The sequence below is a fragment of the Daucus carota genome, chromosome 3, assembly GCF_001625215.2.
Source record: "Daucus carota subsp. sativus chromosome 3, DH1 v3.0, whole genome shotgun sequence".
Classification (NCBI taxonomy): Eukaryota; Viridiplantae; Streptophyta; class Magnoliopsida; order Apiales; family Apiaceae; genus Daucus; species Daucus carota.
The window spans coordinates 18,802,285-18,811,610 of record NC_030383.2 but is presented as its reverse complement, the minus strand read 5'-3'; the positions used below and the strand labels follow the sequence as shown (position 1 = coordinate 18,811,610).

Below are 9,326 nucleotides of genomic sequence, written 5' to 3'. Positions count from 1 at the left end.
GGTAAGCTACTGCAACACGGCTTTTTATGTTACAATAAACGTGCTATTGCAACATCTGACGACCCTATAGGAACAAATATATTATGTTACATTAGACCTTTTGATTTTAAAAAAATAGTGGGACCCACATGTGGGTCCCTCTTGTAAGTCCCATTTTTAGGGTCCACGTGGATCCCACATGTGAGCCCAAAGTGCCACGTGTCGCCTACTGACTGCCATGTGTCAGTCCCATAGCAACATATATGAGTATGTACTATTGCAACATTAAATATAACTTTCAAACATTTTACTACAGCAGCTGCCCCATTTTATTAATCGAAAGCAACATTATTTACCGAAAGGAGTTGAAAATATACACTTTAAATGTTAAACATCTCAATAAACTATTCTTTGATACAAACAAAAGTAACTACCAAATGGAATCAAATCAAAGCAGCTACCAAATCAGTTTATCGCCTCACAACTTTAGTCACTCACAACTTTGCACAACACTTCATTTTTCTTTCAATAAACAAAATATCTTCACTCTTCCACTAACAGCTGAAGAATAAGTGGCACCTTGAATGTAACCATGTCCAAAACTTCTGGATTTCTGAAGAGATATGAAACCTGAAATGCCATATTTAAGTGATATGTGTTATGAACATAATCATACAAATCTAATCGTTAAGACAAAGATAGAAATATAAACAAACGCCAGATGCCTTGTAGAGATATAAACAAATGAAACTATAAGTTGCTAGGGAAGTCTGTTAGTTTATATTGCTAATGCAGCCTCCCGAGTCCTGACTATAGTAAGAGTCCCGCATCAATAGAAGTTCGTATTTGAAATTTTATATTTCATTCAATTCTCAAAGCTCGTGTTCGATTTATAACACATACCATTTTTTGCTGATGCATCAACCCATGTATCAATCTCAATAACATCTCCCATGTTACCAATTGATTAGCTTGGACAATGTTAAGTTATGATAACAGTTCTAACAAATTTAAATGTCCTAATTTATGCCAGATTCTGATTCTCTCATTTAATAGGATGGTTTCAGATTAGCTTCTTCTCCTTTAGCACAATATTTTCAGGTAGTTAATGCTGAGAAAGTTTTATATAATTACCAGGAGCTGTATCTGCAGCCAAGCCTTAAAGCGAGTAAGGAATTACCTTAGTATAAAAATCTGGTCGGGAATATGCATCAAAGTTAGTACTTTTTAAATCCAAATGCCAACCATCACCAGTATATACTTTCATATGTTGTGATCATTGGAAAGTGTTTACTGGTTGTAGAAAAGAAATGATGGATGAAGCTGGCTTAATATGCTCTCTTACCTTCATAGAATTTCTTCACTGGAAGCTTTACTTTGGGATCAAATATGCTAATATTTGGAATAGACTTCAGTAAGAATTCAGGTTTTTTGACATAGTCGCACCCTCCATTGCCATACCAACAGCAGGGATGTTATCTGAATAGTCAACATATGGTTACACTAGGAAACGAAAATGAACTATTACGGTGAAACTAAAGCAATGATATATAGGACCGGCTATAGAAATACATCAAGTTATGAGGTCACAGTCCCCCAAAATAACTAGCCAAGAACCAATTCCAGTATAATTCAATATAAAAACAACTCGTGAAAACACAGATCATTTTACATCCAAAAAAAAATAATCCCGAGAAACGAATAAAATACAGAGCATCAAATTAGACTTGGTAATGGCTAGATCAAGTTTCAGCAAAATACGCACATGAATATACATACATATATCAAAAGGCCATCATAGAGATTCCAATTGAAATTCAATTGCCAGATACAAACTCTAAACTATTGATCCCAAAAGAAAATCTGGAAACGCTGAACTCGAGTATACATACACACAAATAAAAAGAAATATGAAGGGAGTACACCTTAAATCACAATCCAAGAATTCGAAGCCCCAATTGAAGTGAAAAGCCCTAATTCGACTCAAGCCATTCATGTTGGAGTGGATCCCTAATTTAATTGAAGTCCTGAAACAAACGAGACACAAATTAACATAACTAAAATGAAATCCCTAATTCAAATCTTTCAAATAAATTACAAGGCAATATGAATCTAAAGCCCTAGTTCCATTCAATGAAGAAGCTTTGAATCAAAGCCTGCGATTGAAGACCTGAAACCAAAACCCTAATAACGATGAAATCGATTGAGAGAGAACTCGATTCAGTTGTCCCCAAAAGTTACCCAATCGTCGAAGAGCTGAGTTTGAAGACACCGGTGATTATAGAAGGTGAGTGAGGTGAGTGTGTGTGGACAAAAATGTGTGTGGGGGCTGAAATGATATGAGGTGGGTGAAACAAAAGCGGGAGTTTTGCCGCTCTTAATTTTTCACGCAGAGCTTTGTTTCGATTTTTTTTATTGTCTTGCTAATACGAAGGATTCATCTTAATATCATTTCCAATTTCTTTGATATTTTAAAAATAACAATTTTATTTTAAAAAAATATAAATTTCAATGTCATTATTTTCTTAATAATCAATTAGTTTCAAAGTTATTATCTTTATTATAATTAATTACATTAAAATTTTATTATAATGAAATTAATATTATTTAAGAATTCAGTGTTTTCACATGTATATTATATTGTATTTCAATATTTAGTTCTTTCATGTTTAATATATTATATCTTATTAATTAATAATTTAAAGTATTTTAGCTTTAAAATTTTATTATCATATTATAAATAATTATTCTACAAATACTCTATGCAACACATAGTTTTGGCTATCGCAACATCAAATGGACATGATGATTATCGTTGCGGTAGGTATGATTAGTGCCTCTAATGCAACATAACATTGCAAACCACCAATATCAAACCATTGCCATAGCTCATATATGGCGTAGTGAAGCTACAAGTTTTTTCAACTTCAAACGATCTAGATAGAGCTACACAGTTGTTTCCAACTTCAAACTAGCCAATAATGAAGCAGCAAGTTGTTTCCGGGCTCAAACGAGTCAAGAATGAAACTACAAGTTGATCATTTTAAACCCGAAAATGAAGCTACAGTTGTTTTCAACTTCAAACGAGTCTTGGAATGAAGCTACAAGTTGTTTCCAACTTCAACTAGCAAATAATGAAGCAGCAGTTGTTTCCGGGCTCAAACGCGTCACAAAGATAAACTACAAGTTGATTCTAATTTTAACAACCGAAAATGAGCTACAAGTTGTTTTCAACTTCAAACGAGGTCTGGAATGAAGCTACAAGTTGTTTCCAACTTCAATCTAGCCAATAATGAAGCAACAAGTTGTTTACAGGCTAAACGAGTCAAGAATAAAATTTACAAGTTGATTCTAAATTTAAACAACCAAAATGAAGCTACAAGTTGTTTTCATTTAGACAAGTCTGGAATGAAGCCCAATTTGTTTCCAACTTCAATCTAGCCGTAATGAAGCACAAGTTTGTTACAGGCTTAAACGAGTCAAGAATGAAACTAAAAGTTGATTCTATTTAAACAGCGGAAATGAAGCTACAAGTTGTTTTTAACTTCAAAGAGTCTTGAATGGCTACAAGTTGTTTCCAACTTCAATCTAGCCAATAATGAAGCCGCAATTGTTTCGGGCTCAATCAAGGAAAAATACAGTTCTCTAATTTTAAACCCAGAAATGAAGCTACAAGTTGTTTTCAACTTCAAACGAGTCTGGAAAGTAAGCTACAAGTGTGTTTCCAACTTCAATCTAGCCAATTATGAAGCAACTTGTTTACATGCTTAAACGAGTCAAGAATGAAACTACAAGTTGATTCTAATTTTAAACAACCAAAAAAGGATGCTACAATTTGTTTTCAACTTCAAACAGTCTGGAATGAAGCCTAAGTTGTTTCCAACTTCAATCTAGCCATGATGAGCAACAAGTTGTTTTACATGCTTAAACGAGTCAAGAATGAAACTACAGTTGATTCTAATTTTAAACAACCGAAAATGAAGCTACAATTTGTTTTCAACTTCAACGAGTCTGGAATGAAACTACAGTTGTTTCCAACTTCAATCTAGCGAAAATGAAGCAGCAAGTTTTCCGGGCTCACAGAGTCAAGAAATAATTACAAGTTGATTCTATTTTAAACAACCGAAAATGAAGCTACAATTTTTTTCAACTTCAAACGAGTCTGGATGAAGAAGCTACAAGTTGTTTCCACACTTCAATCTAGCGATAATGAAGCGACAAGTTGTTTCGGGCTCAAACGTGTCAAGAATAAACTACAAGTTGATTCTGATTTTAAACAACCGAAATGAAGTACAAGTTGTTTTCAACTTCAAACGAATCTGGAATGAGCTACGTTGTTTCCAACTTCAAACTACCAATAATGAAGCAGCAAGTTGTTCTGGGCTCAACGAGTCAAGAATGAAACTACAAGTTCATTCTAATTTTAAACAACCGAAAATGAAGTACAAGTTGTTTTTCAACTTCAAACGAGTCTGGAATGAATCTACAGTTGTTTCCAACTTCAATCTAGCGAATAATGAAGCAACAAGTTGTTTCCGGGCTCAAACGAGTCAAGAATGAAACTACAAGTTGATTCTAATTTGAACAACCGAAAATGAGCTACAAGTTGTTTTCAACTTCAAACGAGTCTAGAATGCTACAAGTTGTTCCAACTTCAACTAGCCAATAATTGAAGTAGCAAGTTGTTTCGGGCTCAAACGAGTGAAGAATGAAACTACAAGTTGATTCCAATTTTAAACAACGAGAATGAAGCTACAAGTTGTTTTCAACTTCAAACGAGTCTGGAATGAAGCTACAAGTTGTTTCCAACTTCAAACTAGCAATAATGAAGCAACAAGTTGTTTCCGGGCTCAACGAGTCAAGAATGAAACTACAAGTTCATTCTAATTTTAAACAACCGAAAAAGAAGCTACAAGTTGTTTTCAACTTCTCAACGAGTCTGGAATGGAAGCTACAATTGTTTCAACTTCAATCTAGCAATAATGAAGCAACAAGTTGTTTCAGGCTTAAACGAATCAAGAATTAAACTACTAAGTTGATTCTAATTTTTAACAACCGAAAAAAGAAGCTACAAGTTGTTTTCCCTTCAAACGACTTTGGAATGAAGCTACAAGTTGTTTCCAACTTCAATCTAGCAATAATGAAGCAACAAGTTGTTTCCGGGCTCACGAGTCAAGAATGAAACTCAAAGTTGATTCTAATTTAAACAACCGAAATTGAGCTACAAGTTGTTTTCAACTTCAAACGAGTCTGGAATGAAGCTACAAGTTGTTTCCAACTTCAATCTACAATAATGAAGCACAACAAGTTGTTTCACGGCTTAAACGAGTCAAGAATAAAATCAAGTTGATTCTAATTTTAAACAACCGAAAATGAGCTACAAGTTGTTTTCAACTTCAAACGAGTCGGATGAAGCTACAAGTTGTTTCCAACTTCAATCTAGCCAATAATGAAGCAACAGTTGTTTCCGGGCTCAAACGGTCAAGAAGAAACTACAAGTTGATTCTAATTTAAACAACGAAAATGAAGCTACAAGTTGTTTTCAACTTCAAACGAGTTGGAATGAACTCAAGTTGTTCCAACTTCAATCTAGCCAATAATGAAGCAACAAGTTGTTTCCAGGCTTAAACGAGTCAAGAATGAAACTACAGTTGATTCTAATTTTAAACAACCATAAATGAAGCTACAAGTTGTTTTTAACTTCACCCAATCTGGAATGAAGCTACAAGTGTTCCAACTTCAATCTAGCCAATAATGAAGCAACAAGTTGTTTAGGCTTAAACGAGTCAAGAATGAAATAAAGTTGATTCTATTTAACATCCGAAAATGAAGCTAAAGTTTTGGTTTCAACTTAACGAGTCTGAATGAAAGCTACAAGTTGTTTCCAACTTCAATCTAGCCATAATGAAGCAACAAGTTGTTTCTGCTTAAACGAGTCAAGAATGAAACTACAAGTTGATTCTAATTTTAAACAACCGAAAATGAAGCTACAAGTTGTTTTCAACTTCAAACGAGTCTAGAATGAAACTACAAGTTGTTTCCAACTTCAACTAGCCAATAATGAAGCCAAGTTGTTTCGGGCTCAAACGAGTCAAGAATGAAACTACAGTTGATTCAATTTTAAACAACCGAAAATGAAGCTACAAGTTGTTTTCAACTTCAAACGAGTCTGAAGAAGCTACAAGTTGTTTCCAACTTCAATCTAGCCATAATGAAGCAACAAGTTGTTTCTGGCTTAAACGAGTCAAGAATGAAACTATAAGTTGATTCTAACTTGTACACCGAAAAGAAGCTAAAGTTGGTTTAACTTCAAACGAGTCTAGAATGAAGCTACAAGTTGTCTCCAACTTCAACCTAGCCAGTAATGAAGCAACAAGTTGTTTCGTGCTTAAACGAGTCAGAAGAAGAATGAAACTACAAGTTGATTTTAATTTTAAAACACCGAAAATGAAGCTACAAGTTGTTTTCAACTTCAAACGAGTCTAGAATGAAGCTACACAGTTGTTTCCAACTTCAAACTAGCCAATAATGAAGAGCAAGTTGTTTCCGGGCTCAACGAGTCAAGAATGAAACTACAAGTTGATTCCAATTTTAAACAACCGAAAATGAAGCTACAAGTTGTTTTCAACTTCAAACGAGTCTGGAATGAAGCTACCGTTGTTTCCAACTTCAATCTAGCAAATAATGAAGCAAAAAGTTTTTCCGGTCTAACGACGTCAAGAATGAAACTAAAGTTGATTCTAATTTTAAACAACCGAAAATGAAGCTACAAGTTGTTTTTTAAACTTCAAAAGGTCTGGAATGAAGCTACAAGTTGTTTCCAACTTCAATCTAGCCAATAATGAAGCAACAAGTTGTTTACAGGCAAACGAGTAGAATGAAACTTACAAGTTGATTCTAATTTTAAACAACCGAAAATGAAGCTACAAGTTGTTTTCAACTTCAAACGAGTTGGAGAGACAAGTACCAAGTTGTTTCCAACTTCAATCTAGCCAATAATGAAGCAACAAGTTGTTTCCGGGCTCAAACGGTCAAGAATGAAACTACAATGTGATTTATTTTAAAACAACGAAAATGAAGCTACAGTGTTTTCAACTTCAACCGAGTCTGGAATGAAAACTCCAAGTTGTTTCCAACTTCAATCTAGCCAATAATGAAAAGACAAGTTGTTTACAGGCTTAAACGGTCAAGAATGAAACTACAAGTTGATTCTAATTTTAAACAACCGGAATGAAGCTACAAGTTGTTTTTAACTTCAAACAGTTTGGAATGAAGCTACAAGTTGTTTCCAACTTCAATCTAGCCAATAATAAGCAACAAGTTGTTTATAGGCTTTAAACGAGTCAAGAATGAAACTAAGTTGATTCTAACTTGTACACCGAAAACGAAGCTAGAAGTTGGTTTCAACTTCAAACGAGTCTGAATGAAGCTACAAGTTGTTCCAACTTCAACTAGCCATAATGAAGCAACAAAGTTGTTTCTTCATTAACGAGTCAAGAATGAACTACAAGTTGATTTTAATTTTAAACAACCGAAAATGAAGCTACAAGTTGTTTTCAACTTCAAACGAGTCTAGAATGAAGCTACAAGTTGTTTCCAACTTCAAACTAGCCAATAATGAAAGAGCACGTTGTTTCGGCCTCAAACGAGTCAGAATGAAACTACAAGTTGATTCCATTTTAAACAACCGAAAATGAAGCTACAAGTTGTTTTCAACTTCAAACGAGTCTGGAATGAAGCTACAAGTTGTTCCAACTTCAATCAGCGAATAATGAAGCAACAAGTTTTTCCAGGCTCCAAGAGTCAAGAATGAAACTAAAAGTTGATTCTATTTTAAACAACCGAAAATGAAGCTACAAGTTGTTTTCAAATTCAAACGAGTTGGATGAACGTACAAGTTGTTTCCAACTTCAATCTAGCCAATAATGAAGCAACAGTTGTTACGGCTTAAACGAGTCAAGAATAAATACAAGTTGATTCTAATTTTAAACAACCCGAAAATGAAGCTACAAGTTGTTTTCAACTTCAAACGAGTCTGGAATGAAGTTACAGTTGTTTCCAACTTCAATCTAGCCAATAATGAAGCAACAAGTTGTTTTCCGGGTCTCAAACGGTCAAGAATGAAACTACAAGTTGATTCTAATTTTAAACAATCGAAAATGAACTACAAGTTGTTTTAAACTTCAAACGAGTTGGAATGAAGCTATCAAGTTGTTTCCAACTTCAATCTAGCCAATAATGAAGAACAAGTTGTTTACAGGCTTAAACGAGTCAAGAATGAAACTACAAGTTGATTCTAATTTTAAACAACCGGAAATGAGCTACAAGTTGTTTTTAACTTCAACAAGTTTGGATGAAAACTACAAGTTGTTTCCAACTTCAATCTAGCCAATAATGAAGCAACAAGTTGTTTATAGGCTTAAACGAGTCAAGAATGAAACTCACGTTGATTCTAACTTGTACATCCGAAAAAGAAGCACAAGTTGGTTTCAACTTCAAACGAGTCTAGAATGAACTACAAGTTGTTCCAACTTCAACTAGCCAGTAATGAAGCAACACATTGTTTGCATGCTTAAACGAGTCAAGAATGAAACTACAGTTGATTCTTAATTTTAAACAACCGAAAATGAAGCTACAAGTGTTTTCAACTTCAAACGAGTCTAGAATGAGCTACAAGTTGTTCCAACTTCAAACTAGCCAATAATGAAGTAGCAAAGTTGTTTCCGGGCTCAAACGAGTCAAGAATGAAAACTACAAGTTGATTCCAATTTTAAACAACCGAATGAAGCTACAAGTTGTTTTCAACTTCAAACGGTCTGGAATGAAGCTACAAGTTGTTTCCAACTTCAATCTAGCGATAATGAGCAACAAGTTTTTCCGGCTCCAACGAGTCAAGAATGAAACAAAAGTTGATTCTAATTTTAAACACGAAAATGAAGCAAGCTAAGTTGTTTTCAAATTCACAGAGTCTGGAATGAAGCTACAAGTTGTTTCCAACTTCAATCTAGCCAATAATAAGCAACAAGTTGTTTACAGCTTTTAACGAGTAAGAATAAAATTCACAAGTTGATTCTAATTTTAAACAACCGAAATGAAGCTACAAGTGTTTTCAACTTCAAACGAGTCTGGAAGAAGTTCAAGTTGTTTTCCAACTTCAATCTAGCCAATATGAAGCAACAAGTTGTTTCCGGCTCAACGGGTCAAGAATAAACTACAAGTTGATTCTATTTTAAACAACCGAAAATGAACTACAGTTGTTTTGAACTTCAAACGAGTCTGGAATGAACTTCAGTGTTTCCAACTTCAATCTAGCCAATAATGAAGCAACAAGTTGTTACAGCCATTTT

General features: G+C 34.2%; 1 long non-coding RNA gene across 2 annotated transcripts; it reads right to left on the bottom strand.

Annotated features, from left to right (window-relative positions):
• Positions 1 to 271: 271 nt before the first annotated feature.
• On the bottom strand, positions 272 to 2,329 carry LOC135151079 (uncharacterized). 2 transcript variants are annotated; one of them, XR_010289549.1, is made up of 5 exons: positions 2,150 to 2,329; positions 1,905 to 2,006; positions 1,325 to 1,458; positions 1,114 to 1,173; positions 272 to 609 (listed from the first exon to the last, which is right to left on the bottom strand). It is a non-coding gene; the product is annotated as an uncharacterized LOC135151079 (long non-coding RNA). The 2 variants fall into 2 exon arrangements; XR_010289548.1 differs by lacking the exon at positions 1,114 to 1,173.
• Positions 2,330 to 9,326: the final 6,997 nt, after the last annotated feature.